Source organism: Vicia villosa, unplaced genomic scaffold (genome assembly GCF_029867415.1).
Source record: "Vicia villosa cultivar HV-30 ecotype Madison, WI unplaced genomic scaffold, Vvil1.0 ctg.001310F_1_1, whole genome shotgun sequence".
Lineage (NCBI taxonomy): Eukaryota > Viridiplantae > Streptophyta > Magnoliopsida > Fabales > Fabaceae > Vicia > Vicia villosa.
Genome location: NW_026705569.1, coordinates 297,286 through 308,442, shown reverse-complemented (window position 1 = coordinate 308,442; position 11,157 = coordinate 297,286). Strand labels below are relative to the sequence as shown.

At 35.4% G+C, this 11,157-nt stretch overlaps 1 long non-coding RNA gene across 1 annotated transcript; it reads right to left on the bottom strand.

The window, feature by feature from the left end:
• Positions 1–8,916: 8,916 nt before the first annotated feature.
• LOC131634520 (uncharacterized) lies at positions 8,917–10,872 on the bottom strand. The gene is made up of 5 exons (XR_009293555.1): positions 10,431–10,872; positions 10,125–10,194; positions 9,871–9,961; positions 9,703–9,790; positions 8,917–9,596 (listed from the first exon to the last, which is right to left on the bottom strand). It is a non-coding gene; the product is annotated as an uncharacterized LOC131634520 (long non-coding RNA).
• Between the last annotated feature and the right edge of the window lie 285 nt (positions 10,873–11,157).

Below are 11,157 nucleotides of genomic sequence, written 5' to 3'. Positions count from 1 at the left end.
TGGTTCTGATGCAGATCTTTCACCATCTTTACCAGAGACAGCAATCCCAGCAGGTGAAGATGAAGAGATTTCTTCGGAATCGATTAAGGGAGAGGAAGGATTAGATGAAGAGGAAGCTGAGTCTTGAAGGTCGAAAGATGAGGAAGAAGATGGAGATGATGGAGGGATTTCACCAGGAGGATGAAACACATGTCTAGAATAGTTTCCAGACAACATTGCTTCGAATGGATTCACCTTGAGAGGATCATAGGTGATTTTGATCTTTTTGGGTTTGGAAGGTGATGTTTCAACAGCTTTTCTTTTGTTGTTTTGATCATTTTCATTATTTCCTGGGCTTGATGAAGAGTTCATGATGAGTTTGCAGAAAAATGAACAGGTAGGGTTTGATATGGAAGAGAGAGAGAGAAAAACTTGATGAGGAATGCAAGGAGATAGAGAAAGATGAGAGGGAAAGAGAAGAGTTTGAAGAGTATTTAAAAGAAAATAAAATGAAACGAATGATGAATAGCATTTAATGTTACGTGACGTGAGGAGAGATAATAAAGACAAATGAGGTGACTGGCACAGTTACCTATGGTCGGCGTCCCTTCAACTGCACGCACGTTTATCCATGAATAGTAACGACAGGTTTACCATCCCGAGATAAAACGTAACAGCTGTTTTGCTTTAAAAGAGGTTCTGAATCAACTTAGACAATGAAACGTTAGTAATAACCGAATCATAATTTCTAAAAGATTTCAATCAAAACTTCTGATATAAAAAATAATCCATTTTCATTTCAGAAGATACTCATACATGAGAACTTCTCATCTTCTCATTCTGGGCATAAATCCATACTGATGTTCTTCAGAATGAACTTAAACCTATCTTCAGCCAGGGGTTTTGTAAAGATATCAGCCCATTGATGGTCTGTATCAACAAAGTTTAAAGATATAACACCCTTCTGAACATAGTCCCTTATGAAATGATGTTTAATCTCAATATGTTTAGCTTTTGAATGAAGAATAGGATTCTTAGATAAACATATAGCAGAAGTATTATCACAGAATATAGGAATGTTACTCTCAAATATCTGATAATCTTCTAACTGACTCTTCATCCAGAGCATCTGTGTACTACAACCAGCAGCAGCGACATATTCTGCTTCTGTTGTTGATAGAGCAATAGTTGCTTGCTTCTTGCTATACCAGGAGATCAAATGACTTCCAAGAAATTGGCAACTTCCTGAAGTACTTTTTCTTTCAATTCTGTCTCCAGCATAGTCAGCATCGCAGAATCCTACTAAGTTGTATTCTTTAGATTTTCTGTAAACTAAGCCAACATTAGTAGTACCTTTCAGATACCTTAGAATTCTCTTAACAGCAGTTAAATGAGATTCTCTAGGATCTGATTGGAATCTAGCACACAAACAAACACTGAACAGAATGTCAGGTCTAGAAGCAGTCAGATATAGAAGAGATCCAATCATACCTCTGTATAACTTCTGATCTACCTTCTTACTTACCTCATCCTTACCTAGGATGCATGTTGGATGCATAGGAGTTTTGGCTTCTTTGCAGTCTAGAAGATTAAACTTCTTCAGAAGTTCCTTCACATACTTGGTTTGATGAACATACGTTCCTTCTGATGTTTGATTTATTTGTATTCCAAGGAAATACTTGAGTTCTCCCATCATGCTCATTTCAAACTCAGCCTGCATAGACTTAGCAAACTCCTTTCCAAGTGTAGCATTAGATGTTCCAAAAATAATATCATCTACATATATTTGACAAATTAAAATATCCCTTTTAAAGGTTTTACAAAAGAGAGTAGTGTCCACTTTTCCTCTAGTGAAACCATTATCCAGAAGGAAAGAACTTAAGCGTTCATACCAAGCTCTGGGAGCCTGTTTCAATCCATACAATGATTTCTTAAGTTTAAAAACATGATTAGGAGACATAGAGTCTTCAAAACCAGGAGGTTGATGGACATAAACTTCTTCATCTATATAACCATTTAAGAAGGCACTCTTGACATCCATCTGATAAAGAGTGATGTTATGTTGAGTGGCAAATGAAATTAATAGACGAATAGATTCTAACCTGGCCACTGGTGCAAAGGTTTCTGTATAATCAATCCCTTCTTGCTGACTATAACCCTGAGCCACCAGTCTGGCTTTGTTCCTTACCACTTCACCTTTCTCACTGAGCTTGTTTCTGAAGACCCATTTTGTACCAATTATATTGAATCCATCTGGTCTAGGAACAAGATCCCAAACATCATTCCTTGTAAACTGATTCAGTTCTTCTTGCATAGCAATTATCCAGTCTGGATCTTCTAGAGCATGATCAACAGAAGTTGGCTCGATCAAAGATACAAGACCTAATTGACAGTCTGCATTGTTCTTAAGGAATGCTCTTGTTCTGATTGGATCATCCTTCTTTCCAAGAATGACATCTTCTGAATGACCAGAGATGAGTCTGGATGATCTTCTGACAGATGGTTCTTCAGAAATACTTAGATCCTCCAGAGAAGCTGATACTTGATCTTCAGATTCTTTTCTTCTGAGAATCTCTGCTTCTGGTGCGTTGCTTCTTGGCTCAACAACTTCTGATATATCAATATCACAATCTGCAAAATTATCAAACTGCTTTGGTTTTTCAGAACCAAGCTTATCATCAAACCTGATATTGATTGATTCTTCTACAATCAATGTTTTAGTATTGTATACTCTGTAGCCTTTTGAGCGTTCAGAATATCCAAGAAGGAAACATTTTTGTGCTTTGGAATCAAACTTACCAAGATGATCTTTAGTGTTCAGAATAAAACATACACATCCAAAAGGATGGAAATATGAAATGTTGGGCTTTCTATTCTTCCACAATTCATAAGGAGTCTTATTTAGAATAGGTCTGATAGAGATTCTATTCTGAATATAGCATGCAGTGTTTATTGCTTCTGCCCAGAAATGCTTAGCCATATTGGTTTCATTGATCATGGTTCTGGCCATTTCTTGCAGAGTCCTATTCTTTCGTTCTACAACCCCATTTTGCTGTGGAGTTCTAGGACAAGAGAAATCATGGGCAATACCATTTTCTTTGAAGAATTCTTCAAAGGATCTGTTCTCAAATTCACCACCATGATCACTTCTGACCTTTATGATTTTACACTCTTTTTCAGATTGAATCTGAATGCAGAAATCAAAGAACACTGAATGAGTCTCATCCTTGTGTTTCAAGAATTTTACCCATGTCCAGCGGCTATAATCATCTACGATGACTAATCCATATTTCTTCCCTCTGACAGATGCTGTTTTGACTGGGCCAAACAGATCAATGTGCAAGAGTTCTAATGGCCTTGAGGTAGAAACAACATTCTTGGACTTGAATGCAGGTTTGGAGAACTTGCCCTTCTGACATGCTTCACAAAGAGCATCTGATTTGAATTTCAGATTAGGGAGTCCTCTGACCAGATTCAGTTTGTTAATCTGAGAAATCTTTCTCAAACTAGCATGACCTAATCTTCTGTGCCAGACCCACTGCTCTTCAGAAACAGACATAAGACAAGTCACCTTCTGACTCATAAGATCTTGCAGATCTGTCTTATAAATGTTGTTCTTCCTCTTGCCTGTAAATAGGATTGAGCCATCCTTCTGATTTACAGCCTTGCAAGACTCTTGATTAAAGATTATATCATAACCATTGTCACTCAATTGACTGATAGATAAGAGGTTATGTGTTAATCCTTCTACAAGAAGTACATTAGAAATGGAAGGAGAGTTACCAGACTTTATAGTTCCAGAGCCAATTATCTTGCCCTTCTGATCTCCTCCAAACTTGACTTCTCCTCCAGACTTAAGCACCAGGTCTTGGAACATAGACCTTCTTCCTGTCATGTGTCGTGAGCATCCAGAGTCCAGGTACCATGACATGTTGTGCTTTGTCCTTTTTGCAGTCAAGGATATCTGCAATAGGAATAATCTTATCCTTAGGTACCCACATTTTCTTGGGTCCTTTCTTGTTAGATTTTCTCAAGTTCTGTTTGAACTTGGGTTTAACATTGTAAGCAATAGGAAGAACAGCATGATAATTCTTAATGTGAGTTTCATGATATTTCCTAGGTTGTGTCACATGCTTTTTGGTGTGTGTTATGTGAAAACTTTGAGCATGTGAAGTGTGCCTAATATCATGGGAGTGGCCATACTTGAACTGATCATACAATGGCTTGTATGTGATTTTCATTTCATCAACAGGTTCAAGTTTGTATGGGGTTTCACCCTCAAAACCAATGCCTACTCTTTTGTTTCCAGACACATCATATATCATAGAAGCTAGCTGACTTCTGCCAATACTTCTAGATAAGAACTTCCTGAAACTTAAATCATATTCTTTCAGAATATGGTTTAGACTAGGAGTGGATTTTTCTGAATCAGAAGGAGATCCAACATTATTGGATAATTTTAAAAGTTTTTCTTTTAATTCAGAATTTTCCAACTCAAGCTTCTTTGTTTCAAATTCAAATAGCTTTTTCAGCTTTTTGTATTTGAGACTAATCTGAGACTTGAGTTCCAGAAGTTCAGTTAGACCGGAAACTAACTCATCTCTAGTAAGTTCAGAAAATACCTCTTCAGAATCTGATTCTGATGTAGATTCTGATCCGTCATCTTCTGTCGCCATCAGCGCACAGTTAGCCTGCTCATCTTCAGAGTCTGAATCATCTTCTGACTCATCCCAGGTTGCCATAAGACTTTTCTTCTTATGAAACTTCTTCTTGGGATTTTCCTTCTGAAGATTTGGACATTCATTCTTGTAGTGTCCAGGCTCATTGCATTCATAGCACATGACCTTCTTCTTGTCAAATCTTCTATCATCAGAAGATTCTCCACGTTCAAATTTCTTTGAACTTCTGAAGCCTCTGAACTTCCTCTGCTTGGTCTTCCAGAGTTGATTTAGCCTTCTGGAGATCAGGGACAGTTCATCTTCTTCTTCAGATTCTGATTCTTCAGGATCTTCTTCTCTAGCCTGAAAAGCGTTAGTGCATTTCTTGATATTGGATTTTAATGCAATAGACTTACCTTTCTTTTGAGGCTCATTTGCGTCCAGCTCTATTTCATGACTCCTCAAGGCACTGATAAGCTCTTCCAGAGAAACTTCATTCAGATTCTTTGCAATCTTGAATGCAGTCACCATAGGACCCCATCTTCTGGGTAAGCTTCTGATGATCTTCTTAACATGATCAGCCTTGGTGTATCCCTTGTCAAGAACTCTCAATCCAGCAGTAAGAGTTTGAAATCTTGAAAACATCTTTTCAATGTCTTCATCATCCTCCATCTTGAAGGCTTCATACTTCTGGATTAAAGCTAGAGCTTTAGTCTCCTTGACTTGAGCATTTCCTTCATGAGTCATTTTCAAGGACTCATATATGTCATAGGCCGTTTCCCTGTTAGATATCTTCTCATACTCATCATGAGAGATAGCATTCAGCAAAACAGTTATGCATTTATGATGATTCCTGAAAAGCTTTTTCTGATCATCATCCATTTCTTGCCTTGTCAGCTTTACGCCTCTGGCATTTACAGGATGTTTGTAACCATCCATCAGAAGATCCCATAGATCACCATCTAGACCCAGAAAGTAACTTTCCAGTTTATCTTTCCAGTATTCAAAGTTTTCACCATCAAATACCGGCGGTCTAGTATAACCATTGTTACCGTTGTATTGCTCAGCAGAGCCAGATGTAGATGCAGGTGTAGGTGTAGACTTTTCACTTTCATCAACCATCTTTTACTGAAGCGTTTTTCTCTTCCTGAATCTTTTCTAAACACGGTTAAGTGCTTGCACCTTAGAACCGGCGCTCTGATGCCAATTGAAGGATAGAAAAACACTTAGAAAGGGGGGTTTGAATAAGTGTATCTTTAAAAACTTGACAGATAAAAATAAATTGCGCAGTTATTTTTATCCTGGTTCGTTGTTAACTAAACTACTCCAGTCCACCCCCGCAGAGATGATTTACCTCAACTGAGGATTTAATCCACTAATCGCACGGATTACAATGGTTTTCCACTTAGTCCGCAACTAAGTCTTCCAGAGTCTTCTGATCACACACTGATCACTCCAGGAACAACTGCTTAGATACCCTCTAAGACTTTTCTAGAGTCTACTGATCAACACGATCACTCTAGTTACAATCTGCTTAGTTCACTCCTAAGACTTCCTAGAGTATTCTGATCCACACGATCACTCTAGTTCCTTACAACTTAATGTAATCAATTCTAAGAGTTTACAAATGCTTCTTGAAAGCTATAATCACAAACTGTGATATTTCTCTTAATCGTTTAAGCTTAATCTCACTAATATATTACAAAAGCAATGTAGTGAGCTTTGATGAAGATGAAGATTCTGAGCTTTGGATTTAACAGCGTTTCAGCAAGTCTTTTTGAATAATCTTGTTCAGGATCGTTAAAATCGTCAACCTTGCTTCTCATCAGAACTTCATATTTATAGGCGTTGGAGAAGATGACCGTTGAGTGCATTTAATGCTTTGCGTGTTCCGTACAGCATTGCATTTAATGTTATACGCTTTTGTCAACTACCTCGAGCCTTGTTCACGCTGTGTCTACTGACGTAGCCTTTAGTAGCTTTTAACGTTCCTTTTGTCAGTCAGCGTAGCTTGCCACTTGTACTTTCTTCTGATCTGATGTTTGTGAATACAACGTTTGAATATCATCAGAGTCAAACAGCTTGGTGCATACCATCTTCTGATCTTCTGACCTTGAAGTGCTTCTGAGCGTGATACCATCTTCTGAGCTTCAGTGCTTCTGATCTCATGTTCTTCTGATGCTTCCATAGACCCATGTTCTGATTCTGCTTCGACCATCTTCTGATGTCTTGCCAGACCATGTTCTGATGTTGCATGCTGAACCCTTGAGACAAAGCTTCTGAGCGCTGAATTATGCGTACTCTTTATATATTTCCTGAAAGGGAAATTGCATTGGATTAGAGTACCATATTATCTTAAGCAAAATTCATATTATTGTTATCATCAAAACTAAGATAATTGATCAGAACAAATCTTGTTCTAACACCACTATCCACTCGCCCAAGAAACGTGGTAGATGGCATGGATCCACAATGACTAACTAACGAAGGGTCAGTCAAAGAAAATAACCACTCTTTCCAAAATCCAAGGAGGCCAAGTCCTCCCATGACTTCAATCATTGGTCATGAAGTTATGGTAAACCACTAATTTGATCTTTAGCCAAAGCCTAAAAGGCGTATATAAATAATTCTCCTTTAATGGAAGAAAATAAACAACTCTCAAGTAACAAATACTTACTTACACTCATTCAAACATCACTCAGAGAGCACTCCGCTCTGAATAACCCTAACAACATTACTACAATTGCCCGTCTGCGACCTAACAACGACGACCAACAAGACCTCACTTCACTTGAATTTGTCCCTAAAATAGCCCCAAAAACCACCGTACATGGCTACTCGCTGCTGTGAGTTAACCCTCGCCTTCATATATGTAATAATATACCTACTAAGACCTCCGAGTCTCTCTACTTTTGTAGGAAAAAAACACACTTATAATTTTGTGGATCGTACAAATATGTTAAAGTATTCAGCTAATCATTCAATCACATTTTTAATAACACCAAAAAAAATAATAGTAATTCATGAATTAGTTATTTTCTAATAATTTTCTAATAATGACTTTGTAACTTGAATAAAAAAATGAAAAGAAGGAAATTGGAACTCCTATAACCATAATATTTATATGGGAAATGCTAACTAGTGTTCTCAGGGCAATGGTTAAGCATTTCAAAATAGTAAATTTATCTCGATAATCTGCATATTTAATGTTTCGAAAATTAAAATATTAAATTTTTTATAATTTTTTTTTTTGGAATGCTTAACCATTGCCCTGAGGGCACTGATTAACAAGACCCTATTTATATTACTAGCATGTATGCCCGTGCAAGGCACGGGACAAATTGTTATTAGTAGTTTACAAACGAAATAATATTATATTATGTCTTTGTTAATTCTATAGAAAATAATTATAAAAAAAATACAATTTAAAAAGTATCATATAAAGAAAATTTAAGTTCTCCCAATTTAGACAAAACGAAATATACAAAACTCTGTTCATACATTCATCTGAGCTGCAGAATCCTAAACTATTTACTTAAATTATCTTGGAGAATTTATAAAACGACACTCATAATAGTTTATGAAAATTATCATAAACAATTTTAAAAAGATTTCTCAAATAATATTATAAAATTTATGTTAGTGGATAAGTTTGAACAAAAAATCCAAATTGGTATTAATATTTTAGAGAGACTTCATTTCTTATTAATTTCTCATACTTTAAAGAGCAAAAAACTAAAAGTCTCCTCTAATAGTAATCAAGTTCAACCAATTTTTCAGCAGTTAACTTAACTAATTTGGTTCAAATTATTCTCCGTCAAATCAAATCCAACATGAGAAAAATTATAGATTATACGATAAATAATTTATGTTGTAACAATTGGTGCTTATGGAAGCTATGAGCATCCACTTTACATTACAATTTTACAACCAAATTTCTCTAATTCTTTCAAGATTGTTGAAATTCTCGAATATTTTATTATTAATGATCTTAATAAAACATTTAAAAGAAAAAAAGAATGAGAATCTATTATTTTTTGAGTCTACAAAATCAAATTATTATTTTTTTATTGTATCCAAAATAAAATGTAAATGAGATATTTTTAGGCTACTTTCAAAATCAAAAATTAATTTTATCAAAAATGTTATACTATAGTAATTTGAACAAACAACTATAATAATCAACAAAGATTAAATATACACTTTTTTGGAAACTAACACACATGAAAGTGTGAATACATATAAGAGTTAGTTTATGCTACTGAAAATTTACACAATAACAAACATTTAAAAATTGTAGTTAGATTACTACAATCTACACATATACACTATGAACGTTAGAATTCACTCAACACAACCAAAACATAATCCATTAATACAGAGAGACAAAGTTATCAAAATCAAAGCCACTTAAACAAATATTTTTTGCACCTACATCTAAGACAACTTCTACTACACTCCCATCATTAAAAGGTATTCTTGTTTCTCTTTTTCAATACCTTGATCATTAATAGCTTTTCTTCTTTCACTTTTTCTTTGAACTCTCTTCCTCATCTCTATCATGAGATTTCTTCTTTCTCTTTTTCTCGGAACTCTCCTTAACCTCTATCATTAGAGTTCTTCTTTCTCGATTTATTGGAACTCTCCTTCTCATCTTTTTCATGAGAGTTATTCTTTCTCGTTTTCTTGGAACTCTCCTTCTCACCTACTATATCATGATAGTTCTTCTTTATGTTTTCCTTGTGACTCTCATACTCGTCATCTCTTATTCCATCAGCTATTTGGCCTGTATAAGTAGCCATAATCCATTTCAATAAGTCTTTCATTTTACCTCTTCCTTCCATGAACTTCAACTCTTCAATCTTCACTGAAGCTAAATCCTTGAAATGAGCATTAAACAAAATTTAATTTACAAAACATTCCCATAGTGCAAACTCCTTCTCTTAAATTGATTTTTTGCTGAAACAAACATCAAGTTCATCATTTAGTATTTCACAATACCACAATGCATAAATTAAAATCTTAACTTAGAAAACTATAATTTAATTTATAAACATGACCTAACTTGTCCACTCATTATTGCGCTTGGTGAAATCAACTCCAAGAATAAGATTGGAAGAATCAAGTCCTGCACTTGCAAGATCCTTAATCACCTGTAATCAAATATATAAGTTAGAAATTAGTTGAAGCGAGTGCACGCGTTGAAGATGAAGAAATTAAAATTATAGTTTACTTGATCAAGCTGTTAGAACCGTCGCAACTTCCTTGCTTCTCCCTCCACCATTTTGGCCTTGGATTGCATCTTTTCCTTCCACCATTTTGGCCTTGGATTGATGAAATAAAGTGTGAGAGCAAGAATACATAGATGAAACATCAAAGAAAATAATGGAGAATGAATTTCGTAAAGAATATGTATGTGAGTGCATTAACACTAAAATGCATATAAACACAAATAATTGGTTTAATACGGGAAAAGATTTGAGTTACCCATTTAAGGTGAGATGAGATTAGGATTAGGTGCTGCTGGAAACTTTACTTTAAACACCAACAGGGTAGACTAATAAGAACAAAACAAAATATAATTAGTGTCATTGAAGGCTTTAATTTCATCAAAATAGAGTCAAACAATAGTCACAAAATAAATTTTGAATAAGGGATCTGAGAAACATGTTCATGACCCGATTCTCTCAATGTTTTCGAAGACAGATACAAAACTCGAAGCCAACATAAATTGAATAAGGGATCTGGGAAATATGCACAAAAATGGAAAGCCTTGGATATGGAAAAAATTACTTTTAATGAACGACTGCAGCTTTGTCGGCTGAGGGCGATTGGACGGAGATCCGGCGCGGCTGCGTTGAACGGTGGTGGCCACGATTCACATCGGAGAGGGAGTGTGAGTTGACGGCGACGACAGCGACACATAGGCTGTTGCGTCGAGAAGGGCGGTTCCCGTCTGACTTGTTGATGCTGTGTTGTCGGATTCGTAAGCGGAAGTCTCGGGTGATGGCAGTGATTTGTTCCAACTTTCCTTCTTTTCTTTGGTTCTGTAAAAAAAAGTCAGATAGTCTTGATGTTACAAAAGTATCGTTTAGATTTTGTTGTAGTTGGAAGAAGAAAAAATGGAAGAAGGAAAAAAGTACGGTAGAAAGAGAAAGATAGAAATGAGGTATTATGTTTGTGTTTGATATCAGCAGAAACATTGTACATGTTTATGTTTACTGGATAACCAAGGGATACACTGCATCAAAAAACTAAATGTTTACATTGAAAACAAATGATGCAATAAATATCAGTTCATTGAAAATGAAATAATTATTAGAAACTTAAAAAGTAAATAAAATAAATATATAATATAATTAAATAATTTTTTTAAATGAGAACTTTCTTCTTTTAGCAAGTTGTCCATATGTAGAAATTGTTGTGAGTTTGCCATGTGTCTAACTTGCCTAAATACTCATCTTGCTTTATTATATTGTATGATTTAAAACAAGATAACTCTCAATAATTTTAGTAGTAA